Below are 12,755 nucleotides of genomic sequence, written 5' to 3'. Positions count from 1 at the left end.
TATTCTGTGAGCATGGGAAGAAGCAAATGAAAAGAGGAAATATTACAGGAGTGATTTAAAATTAATGCAGTCAACCCAGATGTCTAATATTTAATAAAAAACTCCCTCTGCATTTTGCTTGTTTTTCTATAAAAAGGCAATTCTGCGGACCAAAAGTCTTTTATGGGGTTCTTATTGATACAGACCTTATTGCTTTCAGCAAAAAAATATTAAAAAGTAAGCACATGAAAGGAGACAGAAAACACAATAATAATTATGTCTTGTGTAATGAAAGACAACCAGGTTTTCCTCAATAACTGAAAGATTCAGAAACTTTAGGCCAAAAAATGGATTATTAAATGCTAGAAGGCACTGTGACATATTACATGCAGCTAGGATCAGCCAGGATCAAGGAAAAAAAATGCGAGTTTCAGGAGGACCAGATCGTAATCTTGAGTTTCGTTGGAAAAGTTCAAGAGGTGGCCCACCATCTCTTCCTTCTGTGAAAAGAATCAGTGGCCGGGACTTCCTTAGCTAAACAGGACCCGCGCTTTGAGGTGAGCAGAGACAAAGCGACTTGTGAAAAACTGGAAACAGGAAAAGTGATAAATGATTATGGTAAATGCAGAGAGATTTATGTGCAACAAAGAGTAGACAAACAAGGCTGCCAACCAGATACGGCTTAGCACGTGATGCGTGAAGGAACTCTGCCTTACGTTTACATTAGGTGAGTTTTTTCTTTTTCTTACATGGTGTACACCTCCCATTCTACCTGCTGCTTCACTAACGCCAAAATAAAAAATAGACTGTCTCAAGACATGTTGTAAAATCTCTTTTGCTTTTTATAATTTCTTTCTCAAAGCCAGAAGAAGTTTCAAAAGTGTTCAAAATCCAAAAGATAATATTTTTCAAAGCTAGAGAAAATTAAAAACAGTACAGGATGGCTGGGAGAGGGAATGACAGCGTTTGGTTACAAATATAGGTTGACTGCAATCTTCTAAAAGTTTTTGATGAGAAAAGAATCCAGAAAGCTCAGTGCTTCAGCAATAAAGCTCACATGTGTGCACCACGGTGGATACAAAAGCAGAAACGAGCCGGCTTTATGAAGCGAATTCCATGTCTGCTTTCTTTAAGGTAACAAGATTTTACTAGATTGTCAGCCTCTTCCTTATCCACAGGAAACACATGAGGATCCTTCCTTTCCTGCATGGAGAAACCGATGACAAGGCCATCTCACTATCGAGGCCAGATGGCAGCCCTCCCTCTCACCCTGAGAAAACAACCAAACACCATTCCTGGATCCCTGCCCGCTGCAACAAAGCAAGCTGGAAACCTCCTGATTCTGTCTCCCTGCTTCCATGACTCCACAGCCCCTCGAGTGTGCAGCCTCCGACAGGCTTGGGTGTTAGCAGGGAAGAGTTATATGGACATGTCAAACACATATGCAGCCAAGATCACAGTACACACGGAAGCAAAAACTAAACCAAAAGGAAACAAACAAAAAAAATCAAGATGACAACAGCAAAAACAATGACTGGGCTTTCCCTTTAAAAGATATGCACACTTGGTATCCTTGAGATAACCCAAGATTGATACAGATTCTTCCAATTCAAATCATTAATAAATATACTCAGTGTTTGAGGTTGCAAACTCTGCCATATTTCACACTTGTCTTTTACTTAAGAATCCTGCTGTTTTATCTTAAAATGTCTTCAAGCTCGTCATCCCATTTGCTCATTTGGAGAAAACGCCGAATGAGTCCGAGATCCTATCAAGACCACTTATCATTAAATCCTACACTATGTCTGGATGAGATGCATCATCAGTGTAGGTGTATGAATAATTATGGAGCAATGGGCCATGTAAAAATTAAGTGTACAACTCCTGACACCAGGTACGTATAAGGAATTGTGAAGCAATGAGCCATTAACACAAAGGGAAAAAAAGAAGGTCCAACCCTCGACACCATGTTCTAATCAGGCGCTTGTGTGGGTCTATGCCGCGCTCTGTCCCTTATGTAAGTGTTCTCTCAAGCTTGGAACTTCCCTGACACGTTGAGGGAGATAAACTTAGGATCAAGTTTTTTTTTTTTTTTTTATTTTTTTATTTTTTTATTTTTTTATTTTATTTCTGGAATTCAGAGTAGTACTGGAAAGCTTTTCTGCCCGGTTCCATCCCGGCCTCATCCCTGTACTCTAAGAAAGAACACAATAATCACCTAAAACCTTGCACCTCTCAGGGCAGGGGACAGTGGACTGAGCAGGGGGAAACCTAGAGCCAAGAGTGTTTATTCAGTAGAGAAGGAGGGAGGGAGGGAAGAAGGAACAGAAAGAATATGAATAAATGAATATGAGAATAAAGGCCTCTTCTCCAAAAGGTTGGTTTCTGCTTTGAAATCAAAATGGTAAAAGGTTCACTAGCCAGTGCAATAAATATGCAGGCAGAGGGAGAAACTAGAAACGAGACCCCCTAGGGCTAGGCCCACATGCTAATGGTGTCCTGTCCACTCAAGCCTCCCTTGGTGGACTCTGTCTGCCATTTCACCCCTGAGGTCTTCCGATTCTTCCAGGACTGCCTATCCCTGTTAACTTAAGCAGTGCAAAGGGCCGTTTCAATTGCCAGTAAAACCTATAGAAGTGCAATTGCATGTTTTAATTCATGGGAAAACTGTGGTGAATTCTTTCAACTCCAGATTCAGAATCAACTGGAACTTTCTCCCTTTGTCACTTACAGTCTGTCTGTATTCTGGTAACTTGTGTGGTACATCACGATATGAAGTCCTTCTGCGTGTCCATATTAAATTTTAGATTCTGGAACCAGCCACTTCGTCATATTCTTTGACTCACAGACAGCAAAGGCAAGATCTGACAATTGGGGGGAAAAGTTTGCTAGAAGCCCACTCCGTGGCCTGAGAGGCTATTTAAAGATGCAAATGTGTGAGCATAGTTAGTGCAGATGTTTTTCTACAGTGACTGTGCTTGCTGAGTTCCACCATTTCCATAAAGCACATTAAAACAAGTGTGTGAACACTTGGAGATGAAAGTCTCCAGCACTCCCGAGACTTTCCGTGGAAAGTAGAGCCTCCTGACTTTTCTCCAGGCAGACAGGAATGCCCATGATTCAGCAGCCTGAGTAAATAAAAGAGGTCCTTATTTCCTAATTTTGCTGGCTGGCCACACTGCAGTGGCCTCTGAGCAGCTGCCAAAGGGGATGTAGAAATGGAGCTACACCCAGCCGCTGAAGGCCTGTCTTTGTTAGCCAGCCAGGCTTTCCCGATCATCTTCTGGCGTCGATATGGCCATATCCTGCAAGGAAGACCTCCATCTCGGGCTCAGAGAGTCTCCAGCCTGCCTGAGAGGACAGAATACCCAATTCTGCCTGGTCTGTGTGAAGGAAGACAGCTGGAAACTCAGTTAGCAGCAGAACAACACCTGTTCCATCATATTATGGGCAAAAGTGCTCACCACACCAACAGAGGAGTGAAGTCAACTCAGACTTCCACCTCAGCTAACAGGCTCCAGAGCACAAAGTATGGTTGTGATGTGGGCCTCACACAGCATTCTAGAAAGCCACAAGCAAAGATAGAGGGGATTTCTATTCCAGCTATTGCATATGGAACCACAGAAACGCTTGGCAGGACCACCCTGTTATCCAAAGGAGCAAGACAGTTAGTCTAAGTTTATTGCTGCCTTTGTGGAAGAGAAGCACTAAAGGACCCAGACACTGTTAGCTGTCCGAGCTAAATACATACAGCCGAAAGTAAAAATACTGCCGAGAAAAGGGGGGAGGGGAGGGGGAAGGGGAGGATGTGCTCCGGAGTGTGGCCTGATCAGGTCTTGGTGTAGACCCTTGGCTTCTGAGGCCAAGAGTCAAGCCTGTCAGGGTTAACTATAATATTATGGGCAGCATGAAATTATTAAGAAACTAAAGTTATAAGATGTATTTAATCACTCGATGTTAAGGAAATTAGAAAGCTAGAGAGATGGCTCAGTGAGTAAAGTCTACAGCCCAAGCCTGAGGATCCTAATTCAATCCCTAGTACCACACGGCAGATAGGCAGGTAGACAAGTAGATGATAGAGAGATGCCAGATAGAAGGATAGAGGTAGATAGATAGGAAGACAGACAGACAGACAGACAGACAGATAGGAAGATAGATAGATAGATAGATAGATAGATAGATAGATAGATAGATAGATAGATAGACAGACAGATAGATAGATAGATTAGACAGATATAGTGTGCTGGGGAGGTTGAAACATCCCCTAGCTTGATGGTCAGCTAGTTGAACCAAATCCATTGTAATCCAGGTTCAGTGAAAGATGGTGTTGTTTTGTTTTTCAGAAAAGGAGGTGAACAGCAACTGAAGAAGAGTCAAGGTCAACCTTGGGCCTCCACATGTGTGCACATCCCTACCACATACTCACCCTACCTCCCCCACACATATTCACACACCCACAACCCACATCTAACCCACAACCACCCTATCCCACCCCAACCCACATTAAAGAAATGACACACATCTGAGAAGTCAGAGACATTAAGGCGAGCAGCTAACTTGTGTGAGAGCTCGCTCTTCTTAAGCCCAGGCTAGAGAGAGCATCCCTGTCGCTCTCTAATAGGTGAGTTTCTTCAGAATCACCAGACTACCCTCAGAACATGTATCACAGGCTCAGTATCACACATGTGCAAATGCCAGGCAGCCAGGGTTCCTGAGCAGAGATTCACTTTAGACCACTGGTTCCTTCTGAAGTGTCTGGAAGTGAAGGATACTGACAGACCAGTATCGGTGTGCCAGGTGCCATCAGCCAGAGAAGGGAGAATCAGAGTCTGGAGTTTTATTTTGAGCTCCATAACTGACTTGGAGAGTGACCTGGCCAAGTCATTTAATCCACCCCTACCTAAGTATTTCACCTGCAATATGAAGATAATAATTCTTACTACTTACCCTCCAGGGGGTTACAAGGATTAGTGACTGTTTCTGGGGCACCTTATCACTGCTGGAAGAAAAGCTACTCCCGTCAACAGACTGAGAAGGGTGGGATTTGCTCCCGTTCTTTTGCAAATGTCCACATATTTACTATAAACACATTTTTCTATTTTCTTTTCTTTAATAGAACCCCTGGAATATGAGTTCTAAAGAGTGGCCCGGTGGAAATCTATAGTGCCTGAAGCATTTACAGTTGTGTATGCAGCCAGCAAGAAAACAAAACAGAAATAGCTGGCAATATCTAAAAATTAATGGACCATAAATTCATGCTACATTCCAAGCATTAAATTATCATACACAGGATATAATCTTGGGTCTTTAAAGATAGGTAACCTTGGAACAAGTGCGTTATTATGTAATTCCGAAGCTAAGTATATAATTTTGAAATTACCTTTCTTCCCTTTAAAACATGAGCAATACAGCTGTGGCATTATTTTGCACCATAATAAGTTAATTTAGTAGATTATTTTTGCAAGTGTTGAGCAATTGTTTAAAACACAAGACCAAAGTGGATTTCCAGGTCTGGCGTGGTTCTTCATTTGATTCTTTATACCTGCCTGCAGCCTACTACAGCAGGCTCGGACTTCCTTACAGAATTGAGTTCACAGGCCTTCCCTCCCACCCCCACTCATTAGCTACTAGAACTACCTTAGCACAAGCAGGGGATCCTGAGGGAAACACACCCATGCCAATGGTTAGGCAACACTGATAAAGAACGAAGATTTGAAATGTGTGCTTAGCAGGCAGGTGACAAGGGTGCTTGTGTTTCTTCCAGTGCCATCATGGTAACAACTTCTACATCATTATCAAAGCCACCTAGACAAATCACGCAATGCATTTTTACGGCAATGATTTAAATTCCTAAACGATGAGATCATGTTAAATAAATTATTTTGCATTCTTGAACAACTGCTTCCTTTCATTCTCGATTGGAATGTCCATGGCTGGGGGAAACTGAAGCTTTAATAATTGTGTGTGTGTGTGTGTGTGTGTGTGTGTGTGTGCGCGCGCGCTCATACACACACACACACACACACACACAGACACACACACACACGTGCATGCTTTGGCTCATTTTGTAATTAACAACCCCACATTAAATTCACTTCGATACCATATAATGTATTTAACTGACTGAAAATGAGTAGTCTGAAATGTGAACTTTAGAAATATTTATTATTCACAGATGCTTTAAAATTCTGTAATACTGCGAACGGTTCTGGAAGGACCACTTAAATTCATTAACAGTCATGTTATGGGGGAGAGAGTGGTCCCCCATAACGACAGGAGTGGTGGGGAGCCGGAACTGTGGTGCACATTTTAACCCAATCTTAAGGCAAATCCCAGATAAGAGAACTCAGGTGTAATTTTTTTTTAAAGTTTTATTACAGCCTAATTTAAAAAAAAAAAAAAAGACTCATCTTCCCCTCCCAACCCCTCCGAACTCCAGATAACCCATTGCAGGAGATAAGGTGTCGTGTGTACTTTGCTCTTGGGTGATCCTGGACTTTCACATCTTCAGTGTTTGGAAGACAATTTGCATAGAGTGTGGGGTGAGGACCACAAATGCTTTGATTGCCGTTGCTTAAAGTTCATCTGAACAGACGGTGCCTGATGAATTCCATCTTCCCCGGCCAAATTAAACACCGAACGGTGCATTCTTAAGCAGTTCACACTCAGACTCCACCTCTCAAATGAGGAAAAAAGCCGGCACAAAACCAGTTCAAGAAAAAAAAAAAAAAAAGTCACCGTCTCACGGAAACCAAGGCGGGTGCTGCTGAAGCCAGACAGAAGGAAAAGTAGTTTCCAATTATGCCGGTTTAGGGTGGGGAGGAGGGGGTGAGAACTACTTTGCTTTTCCCAACTCTTGGCTCCCTTAAAACTCTGTGTCACTAATGCTAAGCACCAACCTCTTGATGTTCAGTAACAGGCAGCCGTGTGGAGCACATCTGCTCGCAGGACTGGGAATGAGTGCATTCCTTAAGCAGTTGAACGTTTATCTTTGCTTGGATAATGACAGGCGTCACAAGTCTATGTTACTCCCTAGTCTATCTTCTTTCCCCGCTGCTGTGTGTGTGTTGTGTGATCATGTGTACACCTGTACATGTGTGCTTGTGTATGTAGAGACCAGAGGTCAAACTTGGGTGGCCTACCCAAGACATCAATTTGAGACGGAGCCTCCCACTAGTCTGGACTGGATGATTTGAGTCGGCCAGCAGGACAGTCAGCCAGGGATCCGTCTATTTCTGGCCCCTAGTTTTGGGACTACAAGTGCATGTCACCAGGCCTGGATTCTAAGAACCAGTCTCAGGCCTTTGTGCTTCCTTGCTGTGCCAGGCCTCTGCCGGCTGAGCAGAGACCCTAGTCTCCCCCTTCTACTGTGACATACAAGACATTTATCAGTTACTACATATTCTCCTGTTTGGATATGACCCTTAGCACAAATAATTTCCCAAGCAGATACTTGTTGTTTGGTTAGCTCGTTCATTTATTTAACTAAAACATATTAAGTAAGCACTGTGGATATGTGTGTTCAGCTTCGTAGTTAACCTTGAAACCCCCAGGTACATTTTAAAAAAAGATTTCTTTGTGCACAATACCAGAAATATTTTTAGTCTTCCTCACTGTTGGTCTTATAAGGAACAAATATGTCATCTGTGCTAAGATATAAAAATGAACAAAATTAATATACTACAGAAACCTGTTTTTCTCTAAGTCATAAGTGATACTGTGACAAATACAGAAAGAAATGGGACAGCTCAGATGATTTGTTGCTCTTCTCATGGTGGGAGGGCAATCAATCATTTTACGTGGCTTAAATGCCTAAATAACACAAACATTTCAAAGATAATGAATAAAAATTCTCAAATGAAACTTCTGAACGTGACTTACAGACTTCTTGAAAACCAGTGTACACTAGCTCAGTGCTTCGAAACTGTGCGCACTGGAAACTTGTGATTGATTGGTTACTAGAACTAAAGCCCCACCATGGAACAGCTGCACGCCAAGCTATTTTAATTTTTAAGAAAATCCTTGCGACAAACTCTATTTTGCTTTAAAATCTCTTGCACTAATATGAATTATGGTCTAGGAAGTATGAAAGCAACAGCTAGATCTCATCAGAAATATTTTGTAAGACTCACAGGACCCCCAATATTATTAGTGAATTTGTGTGGGAGGAAGTGTGTGTTCACATGTGCACACATGACTGCACAAGGAAACCAGAGGTCAACCTTGGGTGTCATTCTTCAGGAGCCACCCACCATGTTGTCTGTTGTTGTTTGTTTTTGTCTTTGAGACGGAGTCTCTTTTAATCCCAGCACTTGGGAGGCAGAGGCAGGCGGATTTCTGAGTTCGAGGCCAGCCTGGTCTACAGAGTGAGTTCCAGGACAGCCAGGGCTATACAGAGAAACCCTGTCTTGAAAAACCAAACCAACCAACCAAACAAACAAACAAAACCAGAGAGAGAGAGAGAGAGAGAGAGAGAGAGAGAGAGAGAGAGAGAGAGAGAGAGTGTTTCCCACTGGGATCCACCTGGGTCAGCCGCGCCCATTACAAACACATGCTGTCAAACCCAGCTGTATGGGTGCTTGGGAGTCCTCACGTTTGCACAGCCCCACCTACCAACTGGGTTACCTTCCTTCCAACCTTGTGATCTTTAACTTAACCTCTTGACTGAAAACCGAAACTAAAGAGTGTTTCACAGAAAACCAAGTTTGAAACAGTATCTTTATGGATGATGGGTCTTAGAAAGTCCATGCCTCATTCCACCAAGTTTACCTCTTGAGGACCTGTCATGAAACAATAGGATGTCCAAACAAACAAAAAATTCAAATTTTATTTCAAAGTGGCCAGCATTGACTGTTCTGTCATGTTCTCTTCTGGGTTTTGTCTTAACTTCAAAGGCTGTGGTCTAAAGCTGGAGACTTTGGGTCACAGACACTTACAATAGTAGTGGAATATGTCTGCTGTCCTGAAATTTACCTGTATAGTATCCATCGAGGCAGTAAAAAACCAACTTAAATTTTTGGCAGTTGAAAAAGGCCACTCTGTGTACCTCACTGCAGACTAGGCCACCAGAGAATACAAAAGTGTTGAAAGGCTAAAATTTAATTAATGAACAATTAGCACCCCCTGTGGATTCATTGTGCAGTAAAGTGATAAATAGGGTTTGTTAATGTAGAAAAAGCTGTTACAGAGATGGGGGGGGGGGCGCATATTGCCACAGTGATCAGATTGCCACAATGAAACCCACTGACCTGCATGTTCTTGCTTTTGACATTCCCATGCAGAATATGTGAGAGAACTGACCAGGATCTGTGGCAAACAATGTTTGAATTTTGTGAAGGCATGGACATATTTCTGCACGCAGTCATGCAACTTCAACTCCAAGTACCTTGTGTTGTCTCCCCTGGTTTTCTCAAATTTTCTGCTGATGCTGTAGGCTACTGTGGTGTGAGGAACTTGAGGTCGATATCCTGAAGATTATGACCTTGAAACTCTGTGTCGGTAAGGGTCTGCAGCAGGATGCTGCAAAGCATCCTGGGAAGATAGAATTCCCACAACATCCCAAGAGACCTGAAATTGTACAGGGAGACTATATCCCAAGCAGCCCAGATAGGATGTCAAGTGTTCCTTCAGTGCAAGTGAGATGGGCTTAAACATTTGTGGATATAAATGGCATGAATGACCCCCAAAGAACAGAACTATTCCCTGAGAACAACTTCAACTGGGATGCAAAGTAACTCTGCCCTGATCATATATCAAATAACTTTAGAGATTAATATTTTCATCTACCCACTTATATACAATATGAATGGAGCTCTGCAGAGAAGTCCTGCAGTGATGAAGATGGTAAACTCTCCACCAGTTCATCCCACTTTTGACTCAGCGGTCTCTTCCCTGAAACAGACCTGGACCTTAAGGTGACCTGGACCTTAAATTGCCTGTTCACCAGTTGAAATCACAGAACCAAGTATGTGCACATGCACGTGTTCACCAGATAAAATTCACAATACCTCATGTGTAGACACACCTGTGTGTTTATCCAGCGTTCACGGAATGTTCAAAATCAATTACATAGTTTATATCAAAACAATTTTTCAAAGGTTTTTAGATGTGTCATTACAAAAGAGCTCATTACAGTAATTTGCCACTTAATGTAAGTGTCTCTGCAAACATATTTAATGAAACTACTTTACGTAATAATAGTGAAATGCTATTTTTAGTGATATGCTTACATATATAATTGATATACAATTAACTGTAGGGACATTATTTATATACCTGTATGTATCATTTAAATGCATATATGTACATGTACACACATATAGAGCTAACATTAAGTGTCTTGATAAAAATTCTAATAATAATTGTAGTCAGACCTCAGAACTCCCATGATTCCTTTATATTATAGTATTTATTTTGTCTCCATCTAAAACACTTTAAAACAAATGAATATATAAGAAGATTACCACGGCCATTGTGGCCACAGCACCAAATCGGTAACAAATCTGGCTGCAGTCAAGAGGAGGATAAAGGCCCATCTGTGCTTATCCCAAGACGACATGTAGACACCTGGCCCTCTGGCACCCAGCACATGACAGCAGCATGAACCAAGGTCCACTGAAATATGAGGAGGTTAAATATGGTTACAATATGAGCAACAAAGAGGTTCTCCTCAGATGGTAAGGAATGTGATAAGAACCCTCTTCCCAGTCACGCGAGTCATATTAAGTCTGAATAGTTATTTCCATAGAGAAGCTGACGGCAATGCTTCCTGCCTCATAAAGGAGATACAGACAACAACACAGCCCTGACACTCAAGTGCTTCTCAGCTGACTCCAGGCTGCCTGGACCAAAGCTCACTTTCTGAATCTTCATAATTTGTTGAACCTGGGCTCCACTCTTTCCTGAGAACCTAAGTGATGGCTGACACAGGCGGTACTATCTCTCAGTCACACTCAAGGGATCAAAGGAAAGAAAGGAGTGAAAGGCAAAGCTCCCACCACGAAGTGCCCTTGGGCGTGGTGCAGGAGAGCTGAGAACAGCATCCTTGTCAGCCAAAGGAATGCTCAACATACAGATGAACAGACAAGTCAGTGACCGGGCTACGTGCTAGACCCCTGAACTAACGAGAATGGAAATCCCCTACTCAAACCACAGCAAATAAACAAAAAGTCGAAAGGCTCAGCAAAGAAGCTTAACGTGATGTTGAACACTGTATTTAAAAAAAATGGTGGTTTCGTATTGCAAAACTAACTCAAACTAATTGGCATGTGTTCATACATGTATAAGAAAACAATAAAGCAATTAACAATCAGATGAACGTACAACTCTGTCAACAGTCTGTTTGGGAGGGGTACTGGAATATGTGCATGTGTACATGCTCATGTGTGTACTTGTATGGAGGAGCACGTGCACACGTGTGCATGTATATATGGAGGCCAGAGGCCTAAGTCAAATGCATTCCTCTAAGCTTTCCCCTTATTTTTTGAGGCAAGATTCAGCAAGGCTTTCTGAGCAGGCAACTCTAGCAAACCACTGTCTGTTTCCAGCACTAGGATGGCAGGCACGAATCATCCTTTGTGTCTTGTTAACCGTTAACGGGTGTTGGTGATCTGAGCACAGGTCCTTAAGTGTGCACAGCAAGCACTCACCAACGGAGCTGTCTCATCACTACTTAGCTTCTCTTTACCTCTGGAGACTGGCTAGAAAACCCTACACACACATGCGCGTACACACACACACACACACACACTCACACGTACACACACTCCCAGTTTTCTGTAACCGTACGTTTATATCCAACCTTGACAAATGAAAGCAAAGGGAAAGGAGCACTGAAAGTGACAAGTGGTGGTTTCACGTCTCCACACTCCCTAGTGACGTGCTCCCTGACATCCACACCAAGGGGATAAAAGAAAGCTCTTGCCGCCTTGTCCTTAAATTACCCCTTGAGTATTACTGCAGCTACTATGGCTCAACATACTAAAATGAGCACTGAAGCCCAGCTCTAAAGAGTGAGCCACAGCAGTGGTTACTAGCGTGGGATCACAGTCTCACAATGCTTCAGTATCTGCTGGAAATACAGACACCTGACAGTACTCTGCACCCTGTAGTAACTTGCATGCTGGCTGGTCTGCCCTAGAACACACTCATGAAAGCATTTCTCTCCATATTCACACACCAAATTGAGTCCCAGCCCTAAGCGGCAGTTTGGATGGTAAGGGACTGGAATCATCACATACTCCAGACTGTCACAGTTGCCCTCTACTTGAGGTGGGATTTGATCCATAGATTGCTCCCTCATACTGTGCAGCTAGCTCTACCACGCCACTTCCTCTCTGCAGAAGGGCTGGAAGATGCAGTTTGTAAGTACCTGTAAGAAGACAGCGATGATTTGCAAACTGTAAAGTTCCAAGTACATGAAGGCTGGATGCTACTGCATGAGGAGCACATGTTATTTTGAGTCAATGGTCATGCTGCTGGCTATGGCATCAGGCTTCTGGCCTCCATATGTACATGCACTCCTTCATACACACACACATGTGAACATGTACACACATAAGGCCATGAGTCTTGCTTTAAAACAGATACAGTCTGAGATGTACATCCTAAGGTAATTCCACATTGTCCTGAGGATATCTGAATGCAACTCTATAAACTAAACAAAAACGGTGTGCCTGACTGACTACACTCCTGGGCTTGAGGGTACAGCCCTGAATGCTGCTCATCCTCCGAGGAAGTGTTGCTGAGAGGTACATGATCTCTGTCGCGTAAACCCT

General features: G+C 42.8%; 1 protein-coding gene across 3 annotated transcripts in view; it reads right to left on the bottom strand.

Annotated features, from left to right (window-relative positions):
• Znf521 (zinc finger protein 521) overlaps positions 1 to 12,755 on the bottom strand; it is a 282,622-nt gene that overhangs the window by 159,751 nt on the left and 110,116 nt on the right. The window lies entirely within an intron of this gene.

The sequence above is a fragment of the Arvicanthis niloticus genome, chromosome 14 (assembly GCF_011762505.2).
Source record: "Arvicanthis niloticus isolate mArvNil1 chromosome 14, mArvNil1.pat.X, whole genome shotgun sequence".
Lineage (NCBI taxonomy): Eukaryota > Metazoa > Chordata > Mammalia > Rodentia > Muridae > Arvicanthis > Arvicanthis niloticus.
This window is presented reverse-complemented; position numbering and strand designations above follow the sequence as displayed.